The sequence below is a fragment of the Mobula birostris genome, chromosome 26, assembly GCF_030028105.1.
Source record: "Mobula birostris isolate sMobBir1 chromosome 26, sMobBir1.hap1, whole genome shotgun sequence".
Taxonomy (NCBI): Eukaryota; Metazoa; Chordata; class Chondrichthyes; order Myliobatiformes; family Myliobatidae; genus Mobula; species Mobula birostris.
In genome coordinates this window covers 42,085,842-42,098,729 of record NC_092395.1, presented here as the reverse complement: position 1 = coordinate 42,098,729, position 12,888 = coordinate 42,085,842, and the positions used below count along the sequence as shown (strand labels likewise).

Below are 12,888 nucleotides of genomic sequence, written 5' to 3'. Positions count from 1 at the left end.
CAGATCAGTTTACGATTGTGAAATATGCACTAGTATGATTCCAGATAAACCATGTAAAATAAGATTTTTAGTTGCAAGGAAATATTATCATTAATTCCCAGAGAATTTCTTGTGTCTTTTTCAGAGAATTTGCTTGATTCCCTGCCACATTTCTGTATTCCAGTAACCAGATAACTTGTTTTGGCAACGCTGAGGAAATATCAATGGTGGCTAAGCCACAGAGGGTAACACCCTGCTCCTCTTTGAAATAATGGCATGGGAATTTTCAAATTCACACAAAAGCCCAAATAAAGCCTCATTTCAGAATGTAGGACATAGCATAGTACAGCATAGGAACAGGTCCTTTGGCCCACATGTTGTGACGAATTAATTAAGCTAGTAATTAAATGCCTAACGAAACTAATTCCTTCTACTTAAATAATCTTCATATCCTTTCATTTTCTGCACGTTCATGTGCCTATCTTGGAGCTTAAACATCTCCATTATATCTACCTCCATCACCACACCTGGCAGCGCCAACCAGGCACCCACTATCCTTTGTGTTCATAGAAGAAACTTGCCCTGTATATATCCTTAGAATTCATGCCCGTCTCCTTATAAATATGCCCTCTAGTACTATATATCTTAACTCAGGAAAAAAAGATGTAGGCTACCTACCTATCTCTTTCATAATCTTAGAAAGTTATGTCAGATCTGCTTTCAGCCTTTGCTGCTCCAAATAAAACAATCCAAGTTTGTTCAGCCTCTCCTCATAGGACATTCCCTTCAGATTCAGATTAAATCCAGGCTGCCTCTGGTAAATCTCTTCTGCACCCTCTTCAAATCCTTCGCATTCTTAATATAATGGGGCAACCTGAATTAAATTCTATACCCCAGGAGCAACCTAACCAGAGTTTTATAAAGTTGCAACATAACTTCCAGATGGTTGAACTCAGTGCCTCAATAATAAAGGCAAGCTTGCCGTACACTACCTTTGCTATCCTATCAACCTGTGCAGCCACATTCAGAAAGCTATGAGCTTGGACCCCAAGATATCTCTGTACAATCTGGCCCTTACATATTGTTCCTTTACATTTGGTCTCTCCCAAAGTACGGCACCTCACCTTCGGCCAGTTTATTGTAACATCCAAAAGACAGCATATGTGACAGTTCAGCACTGCCTCAGTACTACACTGCATTGTCAGCCCATCTCAAGTTTTGTTTTGGTGCTTTAACCCACAATATTGTTATTCAAGTCACTGCTTTTTAGTGAAACATTATACTGGACAAAGAAACAGTATAATGAACCAATAAACTATTAATACAAATATTTTAAAACTATGAATATTAAAAATAATCAAAAAATAAACATGTGTTTGATGAATGGTCTTTCAGTTAAAAGTTGAGTTTCTGAATAAACCATGGCTATCCTAAAAGTAACTGGAAGAGGTTAGAAATGCAAAGAACAATTAAGTGATGAGCTCTGACTTGTAATGAAGTTTCTGGATTGCACTTTTATTAACAAAAATTGTATATCAGGAAGGAAATGAGCCTCAGTACAGATGCAGTGTTGTTGGAGGTGATTAACAGCTTTAAAGAGTTCCAGCAAACTGCTTAATTTCATTGAGGTGCAAAGATATTAGTAATATATATGGCAGAATTTTATCCCATTCCTTTGCATTATTTTAGTAGTGGACATACCACTAGAACTGTAGCAATTCTAAGTGTCTTGTACTTGTTTTCTGAGATAGTACTTGATTCCAGAAACGTGACAACACAAAAAGAAAGTTCTTAAGACAATCTAAGCATGATCCCAACTTTAGACATCATGCAATTTGTGGTGGAAATGTCAGCTTTCTGGTTTTCATCATTTGTAATTTACCCAATGCAGAGGAGAGGTTTATCATTGCTGGCATTTTTCTCTTTCAGTCAACAGGCCCGTGACTTTTTGTTTTAAAACGTGGCAATTGCCATATTAAAGTTGACCTTTAGAAGAGTGCATAGTTGTAGCATTGTGGGCATGAGCTCTATCGCTAGCTTTTTTTTGTTAGTGATTGAAGTATCTTCTATCCCCTTGATTTCAAATATAGTGTTTTATAGATTGTCCTACATTCTTTCACATGTGGATTATTTGTTTTGTCAAAATAACTAAAATGATTTAACTCTCACAAACTGTCAGCTCATTCAAAAGGCATCTCTGCTTCCCTATTGCATCATTGTAAGACATTTTGACTACCACTATTGTAATGAATAAAAAAAAAGCAAGAAACACAAAGAATGGTTTAAAAATTGACCTCCAAATTCATGAGATTTTATGACATGTAGGAATGAGATTTATCAATTCACATTTTTCAAAGCTGGAGAGATTGACATCAGGTAACCAATTCAAACATTGCTAAAATGCTCCTTAAAATGCCAACTATGAGCCCAGAATTTTTGTGGGTACATTGGTAAGCAAATTAAGCTTTTAAATAATGGGGAGCTGACAACTAAGTTGCCAATTGTGTGAGTAGAGCAGTGGGAATTTAAAACCCATGATATGTCAGTCTTCCCTAAGCTTGCTGGCTAATTCCAATGTAACACCTTCAGCCCTGTATTCATCACCCTTTTTGATTACACTTCAACTCATCCCACTGACTGCAATTTTGCTTTATCATCTGCCTGTCCTTCCTCACAGTGTCAGTGCGCATTGCAACTACTTGTATATCAACTGCCTAATGCTCAACCCTGTCCCTCTGGTTCCCAACTCCTAACAAATTAATTTAAACCCTCCCCAACAGCTCTGACAAACCTGCCTGCAAGAATATTGGTCCCCCTTGGGTTCAGGTGTAACCTGTCATTTTTGTACAGGTCATACCTTCCCCAGAAAAGATCCCAATGATCCAGTTATCTGAATTCCTGCCCCCTGAACCAGTTCCTCAGCTATACCTTCATCTACAAAATCATCCTATTCTTATCCTCACTGGTGAGTGGCACAGACAGAAATCCAGAGATTACTACCCTGGAGGTCCTACTTTTCAGCTTTCTACCAAACTCCCTATTTTCTCTCTTCAGGGTCTCCTCCCTTTATCTATCTATCCTGCTCCTTCCAAACTGGTCCCAGAAAATCTAGCCATTGCTGTCTGCCATCATCCCTGCTACTGTTCCCTTCCAATTAACTTTGACCAGCTCCTCTCTCATGCCTCTGTAATTCCCTTTACTCAACTGTAATACTGATGCATCTGACTTTAGCTTTTCTCTCTAACTGCAGGGTGAATTCTATCATATTATGATCACTACCTCCTAAGGGTTCCTTTACCTTAAAGATCCCTAATCAAATATGGTTCATTACACAACACCCAATCTAGAATTGCTTTTCTTCTTGTGGACTCTCCCACAAGCTGCTCTAAAAAGCCATCTGATGGGCATTTGACAAATTCCAACTCTTGAGATCTAGCATCTGTCTGATTTTCCCAATTTAACTACCATGACTATCATAACATTGCCCTTTTTACATGTTTTATTTAAATCTCCCATTGTAATTTGTACCCCACATCCTGGCTACTGTTCAGAGGTCTGTATATAATTCCTATCAGGGTGTCTTTACCCTTGCAGTTTCTTAATTGTACCAAAAAATATTCTACATCTTCAATCCTATGTCACCTCTTCCTAAGGATTTGATTTTATTTTTTACTAACAGCCACTCCAACCCATATCTGGCCTACCTGTCTGTCTTTTTGATACAATGTGTATCCTTGGATGTTTGGCTCCCAACTATGAATTCTTTCAGCAACGACTCAATGAATCCACTAAACCATTCCTGCCAATCTCTAACTGCGTTCCTTATTACATGCATTCAAATGTAACACCTTCAGTCCTGTATTCATCACCCTTTTTGATTACATTTCAACTCATCCCACTGACTGCAATTTTGCTTTATCATCTGCCTGTCCTTCCTCACAGTGTCAGTGCGCATTGCAACTACTTGTATATCAACTGCCTAATGCTCAACCCTGTCCCTCTGGTTCCCAACTCCTAACAAATTAATTTAAACCCTCCCCAACAACTCTTACAAACCTGCCTGCAAGAATATTGGTCCCCCTTGGGTTCAGGTGTAACCTGTCATTTTTGTACTGGTCATACCTTCCCCAGAAAAGATCCCAATAATCCAGTTATCTGAATTCCTGCCCCCTGAACTAGTTCCTCAGCTGTGCCTTCATCTACAAAATCATCCTATTCTTATCCTCACTGGTGAGTGGCACAGACAGAAATCCAGAGATTACTACCCTGGAGGTCCTACTTTTCAGCTTTCTACCAAACTCCCTATTTTCTCTCTTCAGGATCTCCTCCCTTTTCTCACCTACGTCATTGGTATCAATATGTGCCACGACTTCTGGCTGCTCACTCTGTCTCTTAGAACATTGTGGACTCAATCCAAAACATTCCTCACCCTCGTACCTGGGAGGCAACATACCATCTAGGTGTCTGTTTCATGTCCACAAAATCTTGTTGTCTGCTCCTCCAGCTATGGAATTCCCCTATCACTATTGCACTCCTCTTCTCCTCTCTTGCATTTTAAGCTACACAACCAGGCACAGTGCCAGAGACCTGACTGCTGCTGCTTTCCTTTACTAGGTCCTTCTCACCCAACAGTATCCAAAGTGGTACACCTGTTGTTGAGGGGATCAGCCACAGGGGTACTCTGCACTGGCAACCTATCCCCTTTTCCCCTTCCTGATAATCACCCACTTACCAGTGTCCTGCAGCTTGGGTGTAACTACCTCCTTTTATGTCCTGTGGATCAACCCCTCAGCCTCCCGAATGATCCGGAGTTCATCCAGTTCCAGTTCCAACTCCTTAACACGGTCTAAAAGAAGCTACAGCTGGATGCACTGTTCGCAGGTGTAGTGGTCAGGGACACTGGAAATCTTCCTACCTTCCCACATCCCATGAGAGGAGCATTCCCTGGCATCCCCACTACTCTAACTGTGCCATAAGAAAGAAGAAAAATTAAATGAAAAAATCTCCCTGCAGCTTTTGCCTCTTCTTGCTGTAGTCTCTGTGAGCCAAGCCAGAATTTGCACAGGCCCACGCACACAAAGTGAAACCTAACTTAAACCGAACTTTTTTTTTATTGGCCTTGTTAAGTGCTTGATTATGCCCAACCTAACATGTTCTCAGGCAACGTGGCATGCAAAATGTCCCGACTGCCCCTGCTCAATTCTTTTGAACTTTCTCTCTTCTGCTACGCAATGCAACGTCTTCTTGGAAACCGGTGCACAGAATGCAATGTACTGCTGTCACAAAACAACAAATTTTTCATCGTATGCCAGTGATAATAAACCTGATTCTGATTCTTCTCGCTGCTTCCATCAGGAAGGAGGTGCAGGAGCCTCAGGACCCACACCACCAAGTTCAGGAACAATTATTTCCTTTTAACCATCTGACTCTTGAACCAGATGGGATAACCAATTACCCCAACTCTGAACTGTTCCCACAACTTATAGACGTACTTTCAAGGACTTTTCATCTCATGTTCTCATAGTTAATGCTTATTTGCAGTTGATACACCTTAGCCAAATACATTTAAACTCAGTTTTTTCTTACAATTCCTGACATTTAATCCTAGAAAACATTCCCTCTCTTAGGTCAGTTAGGAAGGGGGAGGAGGGATGGGGAGTCTTTTTTTCTTGAAGCTGATTTGGGAATCTAGTCAATTCTGTTGCATAGTTAATATATTTCAAGGCTTATTATTTGGGTTTGATATACATTTTTCTGATTGCTATTTTAATCTTTCTTATAAAGAGCCTTAAAATGGATCAAAGTATTAATTTACTTAGTTTTAATGTAAAAGGACTAAATCACCCTGTGAAAAGAAATAAGATTTTTGCCTATATTAAAAAAACTTAAGGTACCCATTGTTTTTCTTCAAGAAACACATGTAAATAAGTGTGACAATTCACGCTTTTTTTATCGATGGAGGGGATCTCTTTTTCATTCTTTGTTTCAGGCCAAAGCAAGAGGAGTTTCGATCCTCATAGATAATAAAGTTCCCTTTGTTCAACATAAAGTAACTTTTGATACTAATGGGCGTTTTGTTATAGTATCAGGGAAACTAAATAACAAATTAATGGTATTTGCCAATGTATATGCTTCGAATAATAATGATCCAGGTTCCTTTGAGTGTTTTTTTTTTCATTTTTGCCGGATCTAAGTCTGTACTCATTGATGATGGGTGGAGACTTTAATTGTTGCTTAGATCCAGTTTTAGATTGTTCATCTTTTAAGCCAATGATACCAAATAGATCAGCTGTGTTTATTAAATCTTTTTTAATGAAATGTAGCATTGTTGATGCTTCGTGTTTGTTTTCATCCAGTAGATAAGGAATATTCGTTTTTTTTCTCAAGTTCATCATGCATATTCCAGGATTGATTATTTTTTTATTCATAGCCAAATGATTCCATTAGTTCAATCCTGTATAAAGAGATTGCTGTTTCAGATCACGCTCCTGTGTTTCTATCTTTAAATCTTCCTTGTCTTCTTCAAACAAATAGATTTTGGGAATTTAATCTAACTTTATTATCTGATAAAGATTTTTTAAAGTTTATGGAGAGACAGATTGCCTTTTTTTTGAAGAGAATACGTTAGAGGAGACTTCTAGTCCTATCAGATGGGATACCTTTAAGGTGTATATTAAAGGACAAATTATTTCTTATACTGCAAGTATTAAGAGGAAAGCTAATAAAGAGAGAAGTGATTTAGATAATCAGCTGAAACAGTTAGACCAAGAGTATGCCTTGGCTTCAGAACCTACTTTATATAACAGACGTGTTGAAATTAGAACTAAATATGATCATCTTTTAACTTATTCAATTGAAATCCAACTCCTAAAAGATAATAGTCAATTTTATATTCATGGAGATAAAACAGGTAAACTATTGGCTGACCAAATTAAAACCTTTAGAGCTGAGCAACAGATTAAAGAAATATGCAAAGCTAATGGTGATAGGACAACTGATTATTTAGAAATAAATGATACTTTCAGAGAATTTTACTCTAAACTTTATAGTTCTGAATCTTCTAAGGATGATACTGTAATGAACAATTTTTTAGATCAACTAAATATTCCTACAGTTTCTGCTGACAACAGAAAATTGTTGGAACAACCTATTTCTTTCGAGGAAATTGTTGCGCTCATTACATTTGAGAAAATCTCCGGGTCCAGATGGATTTTTTGGAGAATTTTACAAGACATTTTTCTCACTGCTTATACCTCATTTATGTTCAGTTTTTTTCTGATTCATTTAAGTCTCTCCTTAAACTTCCTCAATCTTTTTATGAGGCTTCCATTTCGCTCATTCTTAAAAAGAATAAGGATCCAGCTGAATGCTCTTAATAGACCAATTTCTTTACTTAATGTTGATGCTAAGATCTTATCTAAAGTTTTGGCCCATAGGATTGAAAATATTTTACCATCTGTCATTTCTGATAACCAAACCGGATTTATCAAAAATCGATATTCTCACTTTAATATTCACCAGTTATTAAATGTTATTTATTCTCCTTCTAACATGGTATCGGAATATGTGGTATCCCAAGATGCTGAGAAAGCTTTCGACAGAGTTGAATGGAATTATTTATTTAAAACTTTAGAAAAATTTAACTTTGGACCTGTTTTCACTCAATGGATTAAATTACTTTATTTAGCCCCTTCTACTCGGGTTATCACTAATCTTAATAACTCCAAACTATTTAAACTTCAAGGTGGCACTGGACAAGGTTGTCCATTGAGCCCTTTGCTTTTTGATCTGGCCTTAGAACCTTTAACCATTGCTTTTCGAGAATCTAATGATATCACCGGTATTTTAAGGAGAGACACTATTCATGAAGTCTGTTGTATGCTGATGATTTGCTGCTGTTTATTTCTAATGTTGAGACTTCATTATCCCATGTGCTTTCTTTGCACTCCTGTTTTAGCCAGTTTTCAGGTTATAAATTAAACCTCCATAAAAGTGAACTTTTCCCTTTGAACAATTTGATACCAACAAATTCTAACTTTTGTTTTAAAATTGTAAGAAACCAATTTACCTATTTAGGTGTAACAATCACTAAAAATTATAAGTGTTTATAGAAAATTTTCTTACTCTATTGAATCATGTAAAAAAAAATATCAAATTGGTCACCTCTTTCATTATGGCTAATTGGTCGAATTAACTCTATCAAAATGGATATTTTACCTAAATTTATATATCTTTCTTTTCTTTTTCAATCTTCTTATTAATTTCATAATAATAAACATAACATGGTAATAGTACAAAGTTATTGGGAATACATTGTTATAATTAGCATAAGTAATTATAAAGCCAGTTGACACTTAAATCATATAGAATACAGATGAACGATATAAAACAAAGAAAAATATCTAAAACAAACCATGAAAAAGGAAAAAAAAAATTATAACCCCCCAAAAAAACTAATCTAAAGAGAATTAATCAACTAAACTTAAAAAAAAAAGACATGGGCTGTTATGTAACATCATAAGAAAAAGAGAAAGCCTTAGTGTCGACGACTCCGTTCCTCTCAACCAATATTACAAGGAAATAAAATAAGTTTGGAAAAGGTCAAATTACATCATATGAAAATGTTGAATAAATGGCCTCCAGCTCTTTTTGAATTTAATAGAGGGATCATAAACAACACTTATAATTTTTTCCAAATTTAAACACAGCATAGTTTGAGAGAACCACTGAAATGTGGTAGGAGGATTAATCTCTTTCCAATCCAATTCAGCAAAATGGATCTTCTAGCCATTAATGTAAGAAATGCAATCATCGGATGAGCTGAAGAGGTTAAATGATTTGATTCTATCACTAATAGCCCAAAAATAGCAGTAATTGGGTGAGGTTGTAAGTCAATATTCAAAACAGTTGAGACAATATCAAAAATATCTTTCCAGTATTTTTTCAACAAAGGACATGACCAAAACATATGAGTTAAAGAAGCTGTCTCAGAATGACATCTATCACATTCAGGATTTATATAAGAGTAATAACGAGATAGTTTATCTTGAGACATATGAGCCCTGTGCACTACTTTAAACTGTATCAACGCATGTTTAGCACATATAGAGGATGAATTAACTAATTGAAGAATTTTTTCCCCATTTTTCAATCGGTACAGTGATTTTAAGTTCTCTTTCCCATCAGGACATAAATTCATAATTGTATTATAAATAATTGCTACAACACCTTTCTGACAAAGATTTAAAACTAAATTTTTTTTCCAAAATATCCATTGGATATAAATTTGGAAAATTAGGAGAAACAGTATTTAAAAAGTTTCTAACCTGTAGATATCTAAAAAAGTGAGATCTAGGCAAATTATATTTATTAGATAGTTGGTTGAAGGACATAAAACAATTATCCGAAAATAAACCACAAAATCGTACTATGCCTTTGATTTTCCAATCTAAATAAGCTTGATCCATAGTGGAAGGTTGAAAAAAGAAATTAGGTATAATAGGACTTGCTAAAATAAATTGGTTCAACCTGAAAAATTTTTGAAATTGAAACCATATACATAAAGCATGTTTAACTATTGTTATTAATTTGCTTATACAATTTAGAAAGAATAAAAAGAAGCGAAGTCCCTAAAATAGAACCCAATGAAAACCCTTGTAAAGAATTACATTCAAGATTTACCCAATGTGGACTTGAAATTACATCCAAGTCCCGTAACCAAAATTTTAAATATCGAATGTTAATTGCCCAATAGTAAAATCTAAAATTCGGGAGAGCTAACCACCCCCCCCCCCCGCCATTTTTAGATTTCTGGAAATGTCTTTTTACCTAACCTAGGGTTTTTGTTCTGCCATATATATGAGGAAATTTTTGAATCAATATTATCAAAAAAGGATTTTGGAAAAAAAATTGCTGCTGTTTGAAATAGATATAAAAATTTAGGCAAAATAATCATCTTGATAGCATTGATCCGACCGATCAGTGACAAAGACATTGGTGACCATTTAGTAAACAACAGTTTAATCTGATCAATTAAAGGTAAAAAAAATTAGCTTTAAATAAATCTTCATGCTTTTTCTTGATTTTAACTGCTAAATATGTAAAAGAGTCAGTAACCAATTTAAATAGTAGACATCCATAAATAGGAAACTGCTTATTTAGAGGAAATAGTTCACTCTTATTAAGGTTCAATTTATAACCAGAAAAGTTACTAAATTGAGCCAACAGAGATAAAATAACGGGAATTGATTTCCCCGGATTAGAGATATATAATAACAAATCATCTGCATGTAATTATAATTTATGTATATTATTTTCACGGGTAATACCAAAAATGTTAGGCGAGTCTCGGATGGCAATTGCTAAAGGTTCAAGGACAATATCAAATAATAATGGACTAAGAGGGCATCCTTGCCTAGTACCCCGAGATAGATGAAAAAAGGGAGATCTTTGATTATTAGTACAAACCAAAGCTACAGAGGTATGATATAACAATTTAATCAAAGATATAAATATCGGACTAAAATTAAATTTCGCGAACACACTAAATAAATATGGCCATTCAACTCTATCGAAAGCTTTCTCAGCATCTAATGAAATAATACATTCCGGAGTGTTAAGTGAAGGAGTATAAACAATATTCATTAACCTCCTGATATTAAAAGTTGAATAATGGTTTTTAATAAATCCTGTTTGGTCCAGAGAGATAATTTGAGGTAGTACCTTCTCTAACCTAGTTGCTAAAATTTTTGAAAACATTTTTGAATCTATGTTCAAAAGAGATATCGGTCTATATGATGCACAATCAGTAGGATCTTTATTCTTTTTAAGAATTAAAGAAATAGAAGCTTCATAAAACGATCGTGGTAATTTACCTAATCTGATTGCTTCTTTGAATATTCTAGACAACCAAGGAGAGAGAATAGAGGAAAAAGACTTAAAAAATTCCACTGTAAAACCATCAGGACCAGGTGCTATACTGGAATCCATTGAGGAGATTACAGCTGTTATTTCTTCCTCTGTGATAGGAGTTTCTAATGTTAAACAATCTTCGGGTGATAATTTCTGAAAATTCAAGTTTCTTAGAAAGTCATGCATGATGTTAAAATCACGAGGAAAGACAGAATGGTATAAAGAGGTATAAAATTCTTGAAAAGTTTTGTTTATCTTGTCATGATCAACTGTCAAAGTATCATCATGTTTACGTATCTTAATAATTTGACGTTTAACCAAAGTAATTTTCAATTGATTAGCTAATAATTTACCCGATTTATCACTATGAATATAAAACTCACTTCTAGTTTTCATTAATTGATTTTCCATCAGTCTGTTAATAATAAACTGTGTTTGATTTGGAGTTCAACTCTCTGTTTATAAAGCTCCTTGCTAGAAGCAATAGAATATCTTTTTATTAATTTCTCTAATTTTATCAACCAACAAAAGTATTTCATTCTTAATACGTTTTTTCAAACCAACAGAATAGGAAATAATCTGTCCGCGGATATAAGCTTTAAAAGCATCCCATACTGTTCCGTTGGAAATTTCTTCCGTAATATTAGTTGAAAAGAAGAAATCAATCTGTTCCTTCATAAGCTTAACAAAGTCCAAGTATTGAAGCAAATTAGAATGAAATCGCCATTGTCTATTAGTAGAAGAAGTATCCATTAACTTAATAGAAAGTTTCATTGGAGCATGATCCAAAATAGCGTTAATGTCATGATTGCAATCAATTACAGATGGAATTAAACAAGAGTCAATAAAAAAGTAGTCAATTCGAGAATAAGAATGATAAACGTGAGAAGAATGAAAACTCTTTGCCCTTTGGGTGTAGAAATCTCCAAGTTTCTGAAATCCCAGAACCAGTCATAAAAGAGTTGATAAAAGTAGCTGACTTATTCGGTAGAGCCGAACTACATATGGATCTATCCAACATGGGGTTTAAACGTAAGTTAAAATCACCACCCATTGTCAACATATACTCGTTTAAGTTAGGAAAGGAAGTGAACAGGTGCTTAAAAAATTCAGGATAATCCACATTTGGAGCATAAACGTTAACCATAGCAACTTTTTTATTAAAAAGTAACCCAGTAATTAACAAAAATCTACCACTAGGATCTGAAATAATGTCTTGATGAGTAAATGTAATTGAGGAATCTGTAAAAATTGAAACTCCTTTGACTGTTATATCTTCCATACTCCTTTTATATCTTTTTCAGGCATTGCTGGGTTTCATTCCTAAATCCTTTTTGATTCTCTTGACTCTATTATATCTTCTTATATATGAAAGAATAAGCGTTCTAGATTAAATAAAATTCATCTTCAGAAAGATAAAAAGAATGGAGTATTAGCCATACCAAAATTAAGATTTTATTATTGGGCGGTTGATATAAGAAATCTTACATTTTGGTTATATTATATAAATCGTGATGTGGGTGTGTTTAGAAACTAATTCTGTTAATAAATTCTCTATTATTTCTCTTCTTGGATCCTCACTTCCTTTGTCTTTGAGTAAGTTAACTGATAATCTGGTAGATAAACACACTATGTGGATTTGGCTACAATTCCGAAAATATTTTGACTTATTGAGATTTTCTCTTTCGAGTCCCATTTTTTTCAAATTATTTCTTTAAACCCTGTATGATTGATATGGATTTTAAAGAATGGGATAGATTAGGTAGTAAATGCTTTCAGGACTTGTTTGTATAGGAAAGTCTTTTCTCGTTTGAACAATTGTCAACTAAATATAGTTTACCCAAAACGCATTTTTTCGATACCTACAAATAAGAGATTTTTTACTGTCTCAAATAAGTACATTTCCTAAAAGTCCTGGTAAGAATCTACTAGATGTAATCTTTAATCTGAATCCTTTTTATAATGGATCTATATCTAATATTTATAATATGCTGTTGG

At 34.7% G+C, this 12,888-nt stretch overlaps 1 protein-coding gene across 4 annotated transcripts in view; it reads left to right on the top strand.

The window, feature by feature from the left end:
• Positions 1-12,888, top strand: part of kdm4b (lysine (K)-specific demethylase 4B) — a 550,987-nt gene that overhangs the window by 373,284 nt on the left and 164,815 nt on the right. The gene's annotated exons all lie outside the window — the stretch shown is intronic.